Source organism: Dromiciops gliroides, chromosome 2 (genome assembly GCF_019393635.1).
Source record: "Dromiciops gliroides isolate mDroGli1 chromosome 2, mDroGli1.pri, whole genome shotgun sequence".
Taxonomy (NCBI): Eukaryota; Metazoa; Chordata; class Mammalia; order Microbiotheria; family Microbiotheriidae; genus Dromiciops; species Dromiciops gliroides.
This window is the reverse complement of record NC_057862.1, coordinates 249,853,747-249,865,106: the sequence shown is the minus strand read 5'-3', so window position 1 is coordinate 249,865,106 and position 11,360 is coordinate 249,853,747.

The window sequence follows — 11,360 nt, the reverse complement described above, 5'->3', positions numbered from 1 at the left end:
ATGTGGTGGCCAACCCTTTTATGAGGCTCACTCTCTAACAAAATTTCAGAGTCTTACACGACAGTAGTTGAACTATGAGTATATTTTAATTGGTAAAATATGTAATTACAGAAAGCTAATATGAATTTGGTACTGCTTTTAAGTGAATGTGTATTTTATTATTGACAATGGCATCTACATACACTTAGGTGACAGCTAGGTGGTATAACTGATAGAGTGTTAGACATAGATAGGAAGAACTGAGTTCAAATCCTGATTCAGACATTATGTGACCCTGGGCAAGTCATTTAACCTCTTATCCTCAGGTTCATGTGCTGCCTTGCTGCCCAGATCTATTTATAGATGGAGGTGAGGGGGTACTATGTCTATCTAAGATGAGTACTAAATACTTGATCACTTTCCTTTTTATGCTATGGCTAATCAAACCTCCCTTTGCTAAACTGTTGAATGACTTATGGGGGGTCTTATTTCATTCCAATATCAGAACTAAACCACCAGGGAACTGATAGGAGTCAGACCCAACCTACCACTCTATTGTTGTACTGCTAGTGTCTAAAGTAGGATTTAAAACCCAGGTTTTCCCAACTCCCATTTAATTGCTCCATTCACATCACTCAGTGTGGTCAACTCCAAATGTAGTGCCTTAGGCACCCTACTCTCAAATATGGGACTCCAAGAACAGCTACAGGCTCAAGGTACTCAATGGATCCACAACCACTCAAAATGATAACTCATAAACCCCCAGTGATGTGTTTACTTTTTTCTCTAGTCAGGCAGAGCATGTAATTAGTTTAAAGCAAAGTCATTTAATGGAATAGTGTGGCAAAAAGATTTCAATAAAGCATCCTCTCTCTGTAAATCTAGGGCCATGTTCCCACAAATATACAAATCATCAGAGGGGAAAGTAAGTGCACACAAGGACTATGCACAAGGGATTGGGGTAGAGAGAAGAAATACATGTAGGGAGACATCTCATATCTTTGATGCTACAGGACCCCCATAACCACCTATGTCTTATGGTGATGTCATCACACTGCTTTCACTGGCCCTGCAAACCTCTAGGTTTGGAATCTTTGCTTGATACTTTGATACTTTTATGCTTGTGGTATTTGCTATTTAGGTACTCTTCACTGGTGCGTTGCTCTGATGTTCCCATGGTCTCTGATGAATTTTACTCTGGTAGCCGCAAGACACATAAGCTCTGCAAAAAAATTGGTCCCTGCTGCCATCCTCTGGGTTCACCACTTCAGGGCCACCCAAGTCTCTCAACTTTAGCCAATTAGGTTATAACAACCAGACTCTCTCCATGATAAGGGCAGCCTAATAGTTTTTTAGTCATAGCCACCACACCAAACTAACAAAAGGCAGGAAGAGTGCCCCAACCTTGAGATTAGCTCTTTCCTACCCCCTATTTTTCTGAGGGGACCAAAGCCTTCTGTTAACAATTATTATCTAACTTTGAGTTAAATACTTCTTAGCTACTACCATGATCCTTTCAGGCTTAACATGCAAAGGAATTTGAGACAAGTAAATCAAAAAGTCATGGTCATTGTTGTTCACTTACCTAGCCACCATTTCTGTCATTATGTGTGTGTGTGTGTATATATATATATATATGTGTGTGTGTGTGTGTGTGTGTGTGTGTGTGTATGTATGTATATATGTATATGTATATATATATGTATATCAGCAGAAAAGGCTTATGCATTTGGTATTATATTTTGGCCAATTAAATACAGTACCTCCTTCTCCCTATATTCACAACAAATATACATAAAAGGGCTGATATAATTTAACCTAAAAATGAATTTTAGTCCCTCATTATAAAGGTACTTCATTATACTTGATAATGAATGGTAATTAATTATTAACCTTTGAGAAATGCTGTACTCAGTTTTGGTAATCATTGGCTGTATCTCCATGTACATCAAGCAAAATGGTTCTGATAATACCATAACTTTTAATGAAAACAACCTGAAGAACTATTCTCCACTGCAGTTTCATTAGCAAAGTTCTATGAAGATGGACCACTATGAAAATGGACTCCCTTTACTGAAAATTTATTAGCTGAAAATTAGAATTTAACTGAAAATTATGATCAGAAATGTTGCTTTGTTAGAGATACAGATTCAGCCTTAAGTGTATGATTTTAATTTTTAAATCCAAGTATCGGATTATTATTGCAACTTATACAATGAGATTGTTTTGAGCATGTTTCAGGCTTTTGAGCAGATTCAAAGAAAGAAGCTCCCATAGCAGCTAGCTAATTCCTCAGTTTGCTCTTATAAGTCTGGGGCAAGAACAAGAAAGATTGGAGGTTCTTTTCACTTATATGCCAGAAAATTAACTGTCTCTGGTGTTTTGTTTTATAAAGCAGAGAGATGTGAGGAGAGAATCAAACTATTTAGCATTAATTCTGTATAAATCTTTTAGAAAATTTCATGACAAAACTCTAGTTAGAGTTAGAGAATTAGCTCCTAATGGTAACATTTTTAAGATTTTTATGTCCTTGTCATTAAGTTTAGTAATTTTCAACATGATTTAACCACTTGTTGAAATGATCAAGAATTTTGTCTAAGTAATTAGATACAGTAACTGAACCATAGGGAGGTTACATTTCATAACATTTTTTTTTACTAGACAAAGGTATTATCTAAAACATGAAAGTTGCATTAATCTCCGTTGCAGGGTTTGTTTGGTTTTTTGAGAATAAGCAGATAGAATTATGCACTCCTCCTTTGATCCCTTCCTTTTTGCTAAGTGTAATAACAAATCCATTACCTAGGAACAGCGACTAATAAGAAATTATGTGTACTGAGATTTAGGTTTGTAGCACTCTATTTCCAAAATCCAGTGTAGTCATGTTTAAGGTTTATATGTGGTATTTTCCTACTCCAATTCCCTATCATGGAGTATCTGGGGTCTAGAAGATTAAAAATTTTTAAAAAGTAGGCCAGTGGAGTTCAAGTTCTACCAATCTTCAGGTATAAGCCTAAGGGGGCTATGTTTGCTGTCCAAGAACTAGCCTAGGTAAGCCAAGGAGAGACTTATCACCAGAAAGTTGACCATCTGTGATAGGGTATTTTTTGTCCCTAGCAAAATGGCCCAGAGTCTTCTGTGACACTCTAACCTTTCCCCAGAGGCCATACTGATAGGAAAGGGGATGGTGGGGTGCAAAGAACCACAGTTCTTAGACTATTTTCAAACTATAAGTACCACAACTTACAATGTTCACTCTTGTTCAATGAACAATGAATTTACATACTACTGGAGAAATTGAACTCAAATCATTGTCATAATAAATGAGAAACCAGAAGCTATAATCAGAGATTCTCAACCAGGAGTCCATAAATTTATGTGTGTGGTTTTTTTTAATATCTTGGAAACCACATTTTGATATAATTGGTTTTCCTTGTAATCCCAAGTATTTATTTTTATGCATTTAAAAACTTGATATTGAGAAGTCCAAAGGTTTCCCAGACTGACAAAATGGTCCATTGCCCAAAAAGTACAGAGGACTGGAAAAAATGTTGGAAAATGTGATACATAATGAAGAAATGAAAGAGGCCAAAAGTTTATGGACTGCACAGAAGCCTTGTGCCCATGCATTATGAATATTTTTTGAAGAGAGATTGGTGGTGCTAGATCTAATAAGCAATGACGGGTATCATAAAAATGAAATTGATTTTATCTTAATGGACCAGAAGGAAAAGGTTACAGATATAGTAATCATTTCACAGTCCATTCTCTAGGTATAGTAAAATAATCTACTGGTTAGAAGACTAAATGCTGAATTAAAAGAAAGATGAAAAGAAGATACAGTATGTAACTACAGAGTCTTCAACCTGACCTATTCAAGAAATTTTAAAAGATTAGAAATGGAGTAAAATCATTGCCTGAACCACTATTCTTGGAGAAATTTAAATAACATATTTTCCTCAATGAAAAAGTAGAAAAGGATCATAAACTGCTTCAACAAACAAATTCAGTTGCCCTCCCAGACAAAGAGGCATGGTATTGAAAAGACTGGTTTAGAGTATAAGCTCATTTTTCAAATATCACACATAGTAGATGCTTAATAAGCGTGGAATAAATTGCACTCCTAAACATAGTTGTCTTCCTTCCATTCCTCCTTATTGTTATCTCTTCTCTGATCTCATTTTCCTCCATTTATAGCTTTGGTTCTATAGTTAGGCAATAGGCAAATCACTATAGCGATTTTGTCTTCTATTGTTAACCTTTGCCCTGCCATGATTCATGCCCCTGCCAACAATCAACCTTGGGTTACTCATACCACATACTTTCTCTGCTCCTATTCTCAAGCTCCTGAAAATTCTAGAGGAAGTCATGAAAAGGAGCCAACTAGTAGACCTCAGAGCCCATAACACTAATTAAAGTAGAGAGACTTTGGAAAGACTGAAGGGAAAGGGTTTGAAGTGAAGTTTGAAAGAGAATAAGAATTATCAAATGATGGAAAAAAGTCATAAATTTTTGGATGGCTGACTAGAGCTCCCAGAGCTGTGGACATACTGGGGAGCAATATGTCCCTTGACACCCAGCACCTGTACTTTCAGAGACTGTTAAGAGCAGATTCTACCAGTGAGATTGTTTTTTCCTTGATTGACTTGAGATTTAATCTTGCTTTTTTCAAGTTGTTTGGCTAGAACTGAGAGTCCATTGAAAAGGGCAACATGTCTATTTTTTTCACTCTCTTTTCTTGATGGCTTCAAGTAAGAAAGGCTACTTTAAGTTGTCAAGTAATGATAGGGCATCCCAAAGATGGTGAAGAGAGAAGTAGAGCCTATGAATTGTAGAAAGAAGTTGACTGACCTTCAGAGCCCAGTAGAGTTATTATGCCAAAAAGAACTTAAGGAGGATTCTACAAAAGGAGAAGCGGACACCCAGAGTTAGCAATTTGGAGGTATCCTTTTGCTACAAAAGTTTTCTAAATATTTGCTTGACTACCATACCTGGCACAGGAGAGTTAAATGATTTGCCAAGATCTCACAAGTGGCTTGAAGCTAGGTCCTCTGACTCCAAATTCAGTGTTCATGCTACTGTTGATGTTGTAGAATGAATTTGTATTCACATGTGACTTTAACTAAATGTCCTTTAAAGTCTATTACAATTTTAAAATTATATGATTTTTTTTACAAATATTTGGGCTTACAAGGCTTCAAAACTTACAAGTCATATTTCCTTAGTAAAAGATACAGAAAGGATGTGTGTTGAGCCCATACAGAATCAATAGACTCCCCTTCTTCATCCTGTTGGTCACCCTCCCCCAGAGATCTGTATTATAGTCCCCAGACTTAGAGTAGTGCCCTAGGTGAGTTGCCAGCAAGGGAAGAGGTCAGAATTCACTCCCTACTATCTGTCTTTTGCAGAACATTGTTCTTGTCCTGGTAGATCTCCTCTTATCTTTGTTCTCTATATGTACTTTTACCACTTCACTATTATTGTTCTCAACTTATTATCTTCCTCTGGAAATTCTCCAGCTTAACAATGTCATTCCTAAAATGTGAATTCAATACTTCAGATCAGATATAGTCTGACCAGGACAGAGCTCTGCAGGGCTATCACCTTCCTCGTTCTGAATTGAGAAATATTGAGGGTACCCTCTTCTCACCTACTCCACACATTAAAAATCTTCTCATGCTCTGACCCAGTCTCTCAAGAAAAACTAGCCCTTCTCCTAATCTAATCTATATTTTAAATTATTTTGTTTTTTCAATTACATGTAAAAACAATTTTTAACATTCATTTTTTTATTTTAATTTTTTAAATTCAAATTTCAAATTCTCTCCCTTCCTTGCAACCCCACTCCCTGAGACAGCAAGCAATTTGATATGGATTATATATGTGCAGTCATGTAAAACATATTTCCATATTGGTCATGTTGTGAAAGAAAACACAGACCCCTCCCCCCAAAAAACTATGAAAGATATAAAGTAAAAAAATAGTATGCTTCGATCTGTATTCAGACTCTATTAGTTCTTCCTCTGAAGATGAATAGCATTTTTCATTGTCAGTCCTTCAGAATTTTCTGAGATCATTGTATTGCTGAAAATAGCTAAGTCATTCATAGGTGATCGTCTAACAATATTACTGTTAGTGTGTACAATGTTCTCCTGGTTCTGCTTACTTCACTTTTCATCAGTTGATGTAAGATTTCCCAGGTTTTTTGGAAAGTACCCTGCTCATCATTTCTTATAGCATAATAGTATTCCATCAAATCACATACCTCAACATGTTCAGCAATTCCCCAACTGATGGACATAGCCTCAGTATGCAATTCTTTACCACCAGAAAAAGAGCTGCTATAAATATTTTTGCACAAATAGATCCTTATAAATACATTTTTTGGATACAAACCTAGTAGTGGTATTGCTGGATCAGATGATATGCAGTCTTATAGCCCTTTGGGCATGGTTCCAAATTGCACTCTAGAATGGTTAGATCAATTTACAACCCCACCAACAGTGAATTAGTATCCCAGTTTTTCCACAGACCCTTCAGAATTTGTCATTTTCCTTTTCTGTAATATTAGCCAATCTGACAGGTGTGCTCAGAGTTGTTTTAATTTGCTTTTCTCTAATCAATAGTTATTTAGATCATTTTTCATATGACTATAGATAGTTTTAATTTCTTTGTCTAAAAACTACCTATTCTTATCCTTTGACCTGTTCTTATCATTTATAAATTGGGGAATGACATATTCTTATAGATTTTCCTCCATTCTCCATATATTTGAGAAACAAGGCCTTTATCAGACAAAAACTTGCTATAAATTTTTTTCACATTCATAATCACTATTCCTTCTATCATGTCCCCCATTTATCCTTCTCTCTCTCTCTCCTTTCATCCTGCCTCTCCTCAAAGGTGTTTTATTTCTTTGGGGGGGCGGGGCAATGAGGATTAAGTGACTTGCCCAGGGTCACACAACTAGCAAGTATAAAATGTCTGAGGTTGGATTTGAACTCAGGTCCTCCTGAATCCAGGACCGGTGCTTTATCCACTGCACCACCTAGCTGCCCCCCAAAGTGTTTTATTTCTGACCACTGCCTCCCTCAATCCACTCTCCCTTCTATCAACCCCAGCCCCCTCTTCTCTTATTTCCTTCCCCTCCTACTTCTCTGTAGAGTAAAATAGATTTCTATATCCAACTGAATATGTATGTGATTCCCATTTTGAGACAATTTTAATGAGATTAACTTCAAGTATTGCCTGCTCTCCCATTTTCACCTCTGTTATAAAAGATTTTTCATACTTCTTTTATGTGAGATAATTTGCCTTCATTTCAAAACTGCCTTTACCCCCTTTCCCCAGTGCATCCCTCTTTCTCACCCTTTAATTTTTAATTTTGATTTTTTGGTGAGGCAGTTTGGGTTAAGTGACTTGCCTAGGGTCACACAGATAGTAAGTGATAAGTGTCTGAGGCCGGATTTGAACTCAGGTCCTCCTGAATCCAGGGCTGGTGCTCTATCCACTGTGCCACCTAGCTGCCCCTAATTTTATTTTTCTAAATATCATCCAACCATAGTCAACTCATACCCATGCCCTCTGGCTGTATACATTCCTTCTAACTGCCCTAATTTAAATAAAGGTTTTAGGATTTATAGGAATCATCTTCCCATAAAAGAATGTAAACAATTTAACCTTATTGAATCTCTTATGAATTCTCTTTCCTGTTCACCTTTTTATGTTTCACTTGAGTCTTGTATTTGCTTAGAAGTCCTCTATTTCATTAAATACCCCCTTTTCCCTTAAAGGATTATACTCTGTTTTTCTGGGTAGGTCATTCTTGGCTATAATCCGAGCTCCTTTACTCTCTGGGATATCATAGTCCAATCCCCCACCCCAATCCTTTAATTGAAAAGCTGCTAAAGCTTGTATTATTTTGAATGTGGCTTCATGATATTTGAACTGTTTCTTTCTGACTGCTTGCAATATTTTCTCCTTGACCTGGGAGGTCTGCAATTTGGCTATAATATTCCTGTGAGTTTTCATTTTGAAATCTCTTTTGGAAGTTGACGGGTAGATTCTTTCAACTTCTTTTTTATGTTCTAGATATATGATGTTGGGGCAATTTTCCTTGATAATTTCTTGCAATATTATGTCTAGGTGACCCTGGGCAAGTCACTTAACCCCAATTGCCTCACCAAAAAAAAAAAAGAAGAAAAGAAATATGTCTAGGATCTTTCTTTGGTCATGGCTTACAGACAGTCCAATAATTCTTTTTTTTTTTTAGGCAATTGGGGTTAAGTGACTTGCCCAGGGTCACACAGGTAGTAAGTGTTAATTGTCTTAGGCCAGATTTGAACTCAGGCCCTCCTGAATCCAGGGCCAGTGCTCTATCCACTGCGCCACCTAGCTGCCCCCAGTCCAATAATTCTTAAGTTATCACTCCTTAATCTGTTTTCAAGGTTAAGGTTTTCCAATAAAATATTCCACATTTTCTTTTCTTTTTTGTCTTTTGATTTTGTGTTATTGTTTCCTAATGTCTCATGGATTAATTAGTTTCCACTTGCTTGATTCTAATTTTTAGGGAATTATTTTATTCAGTAAGCTTTTGTACTTCCATTTGATCAATTCTACTTTTTAAGGGGTTCTTTTCTTCAATGAATTTTTGTGCCTTTTTTACCATTTGGCCAATTCTGAGTTTGGGGGGGGGTTGGTGAGGCAATTGGGGTTAAGTAACTTGCCTAGGGTCACACAGCTAGTAAGTGTCAAGTGTCTGAGGCCACATTTGAACTCAGGTCCTCCTGAATCCAGGGCCAGTGCTTTATCCACTGCGCCACCTAGCTGCCCCCCAAATCTGTTTTTTTAAGACATGATTTTCTTCAGTATTTCTGTGCCTTCTTTACCAAGTTATTGATTCTTTTTTTCATGACTTTCTTGATTCATTCTCTTCTTTTCCCAATTTTTACCCTATCTCTCTTATTTTATTTTACAAATTCTTCTTTAGCTCAAGACCAATTCACATTTTTCTTCGAGGCTTTGGATATAGCAATTTTGACTTTGTTGTTGTCTTTTGAGTTTGTGTTTTGATCTTCCCTGTGACCATAGTACCTTTCTATGATCAGTTTCTTTTATTGTTATTTGTTCCTTTTTTTCAGTCTGTTTCTTGACTTTAACTTTATGTTGAAGTTGGGCTCTACTCCTGGGGTGAAAGGGGCAATGTCTCAAGTTCTTGCTACTGTTTTCATAGTTAGTTCTAGGGGTCTGTAAGTTTTTAATTTTTCCAAGGTACTATGATCTGAGAAGAGGTGTGGTCACTGTTCTTCTGGCCTGTGCTCTGGTCTATGAACAACCACAAGTACTCCTTTCTACCTTGTGACCAAGGTCCCTACTCCGCTACAGATACATTCTCTAGTGAGCTAATATTCCTCTTCACCATATAACCCAGAACCACATATGTGCAGTACAGCAGATAGTCCTGCCCCTGGTGCCTGCAAAAGGTGCCCTGTAGGGACAGCTAGGTGGCACAGTGGATAGAGCACCGGCCCTAGATTCAGGAGGACCTGAGTTCAAATCCAGCCTCAGACACTTAACACTTACTAGCTGTGTGACCCTGGGCAAGTCACTTAACCCCCAATTGCCTCATTAAAAAAAAAGGTCCCCTGTAATCTCCTTCTGACCAGTTGTCCAACCCCCTTACCATCTGTAGGCTGAGAGCTGCTGCACTGTGCTCACTCTCACCCCAGTGAGACAGGTCTTTTCTCCCAACCTTCTAAGTTGTTTTGGCCTGGAAAATTTTTTCACTCCATTCTTTTGTTGGTTCTGCCACTCAAGAAATCATTTTCAGGTATTATTTTTATGGTTGTTTGAAGGGGAATTTGGAAGAGCTCAGACAAGTCTCTGCCTTTACTCCACCATCTTGGCTCTGCCTTCTTCCTATTCTAATCTAACAGACATTTATTAAATGCCTACTGTATATACCTCACAGTGTAGGTGCTGGGAATACAAAGACAGAATAAGCAAACAAACAAAAAAAGATGTAGAGATAGACGTAGCAAGACTAGACAACTGATTGGATATGAGAACAGGGAACAGAGGAAAGTTGAGAATGATACTGAGGTTGTGAACCTTGATTATACCACCTGAAGATGCCACCATGCCCTGTAGCCTGCTCTCCTAGTTGGTGATTACCTGGACAAAATCCCCATTTCCTGAGAAGCCCCAGACATGTTTACTTCACTCCTAGACCAACCCACTATATGAACCTACCTCCCAATTAGCAAACCTGTTTCTGTATAGATACCCTCTTTGCCCACCCCTTTTCAGCTGTCCTTTATATTTTTCTTTATATCTTTCTCTATTAGAATGTAAGCTCCTTGGGAGCAGCTAGGTGGTGCAGTGGATAAAGCACTGGCCCTGGATTCAGGAGGACCTGAGTTCAAATCTCACTCAGACACTTGATACTTACTAGTTGTGTGACCTTGGGCAAGTCACTTAACCCTCATTGCTCCACCAAAAAAAAAAGTAGAAATGTAAGCTCCTTGATGCAGAGACCCTATTGTTTTCTTGTACCCAGCACATAGTACAGTATCTGGCATGTTGTAAGACTTACTAAATGTCCTATTATCTATCTATCAATTTTCATTTTGCCTATATAGCTTTAAGTATGCTTGTCTCTTTTCCCAGAATATATCAAATTAGAATAATGTCACATTTATAGGATTATTGTCAGTGAATGAATAACTCCATTTCCCATCGCAGATTTTCTTTTTTTTTTGCTTTGTTATAATGCATGTTCTTTTTATTGTATTTTGTCTTGCACCCATGCCCCACTTCCATGCAGAAATTGTAAACAAAACACAATTTCCTCAGCATATATCTACATAGTCTAGCAAAACAAATTTGCACATTAGCCATGTCTAAAAATCTTTGTTTCTTTCCTCTCTGTCAAGAGGTGAATGGCATGTTTCATCTTCATTCCTATGGACTCATGATTTATCATTGTATAGATCAGCATGCTAAAGTCTTTTGAAGTCATTTTTCTCTAAAATATTATCATTGTATAGCTTATTCTTTTGCTTCTTCCCATTTCACTCTATATCCAGAGGTCTTTCCAGTTTCCTTTGAAATTGTCCATTTCATCATTTCTTATGATATAGTAATATTCCATTATATTCAGATACCATAATTTGTTTATCCGTTTACCAATAGAAAAACACCCATGGGTAAATTTTCCTGACAAGTGAAGGCTATCTTTGATAAGAATTTTTTGACCACTGCGGGGGCCAGTGCGCGCCGAGGCATAAAAACCTCAAATAACAATTAATTCTTTACACCATCTTAATGTGAATTTTCTCAAAAATATTTCACATGTAACCATTGTGTCATAGGCTTCCTCC